The sequence below is a fragment of the Morone saxatilis genome, unplaced genomic scaffold (genome assembly GCF_004916995.1).
Source record: "Morone saxatilis isolate NCDOM2014 unplaced genomic scaffold, NCSU_SB_2.0 Contig17, whole genome shotgun sequence".
In the NCBI taxonomy this organism is placed as follows: domain Eukaryota; kingdom Metazoa; phylum Chordata; class Actinopteri; family Moronidae; genus Morone; species Morone saxatilis.
This window is the reverse complement of record NW_023339729.1, coordinates 28,961,894-28,962,169: the sequence shown is the minus strand read 5'-3', so window position 1 is coordinate 28,962,169 and position 276 is coordinate 28,961,894.

Sequence of the window (276 nt, the reverse complement as noted above, 5' to 3'; positions counted from 1 at the left end):
GTGTGTGTGGGGGGGGGGGGATGGTTATACAGTGTTCAGCAGTCTTATGGCATGTGGAAAGAAGCTACTGTTGAGTTGAACCGACTCTGTTCATAAAAATCTGGTGTTATTGAAGCTTCACCCACACTTTGGACTAAAAGTAATTAAATCTCGACCTATAACACGTCAGTTAGCACCTTTTAAAAAAAATGTAAAGTCTCTTGTGAGTCCCCCAACTTTATGAAGTACATTGGAAAGATATTCCTTTGTCTGAATGCATTTAACTTTGTGAATAAA